Consider the following 576-nt stretch of genomic DNA (forward strand, 5'->3'; position numbering starts at 1 on the left):
CACCGCCACCACGACCACCACCACCACCACCACCACCGCATCACACACCTTTTTGCCTGTCCGACCGAGAGATATATGAAAGGCAACAAGCAAATTCCTTATAAGGAAACATTTCCAACAGCCGACCATTCGCTTCCTAATATACAACACTATTACAGTCCACCATACAATGGCAGCCATCGTTGCTGACGTCATTGTTTTCAAACTTTCTCAGTGACGTCCGACAAATGGAGTCGGTGGTAATTGTCAGGGCTGATATATGAGCATGTTCAGCGGATAGAAATGGTCACTGATGCGTGCATAACATATTATGACATCTGTAGTGTTGGCTGTGTTGTTAGATGATTGTTGTGTTAAATTATCACTAATTGTAGGAGTATTGGAATGCTTATTTATGCCGGTGTAGATACAGAGACGTCTGCGGTAAAATGTCTATCTGTACGAGCGTTATGCGCGCGTGTGTGTTTGTGTGTGCACGTGCATGTGTGTTATACATATATATGTATGTATGTTCGAGTTTATGTGCCTGTGTGTGTATGTATGTATGTATATATACACACACACACACACACATAT

This window comes from Octopus bimaculoides, chromosome 11 (assembly GCF_001194135.2).
Source record: "Octopus bimaculoides isolate UCB-OBI-ISO-001 chromosome 11, ASM119413v2, whole genome shotgun sequence".
Classification (NCBI taxonomy): domain Eukaryota; kingdom Metazoa; phylum Mollusca; class Cephalopoda; order Octopoda; family Octopodidae; genus Octopus; species Octopus bimaculoides.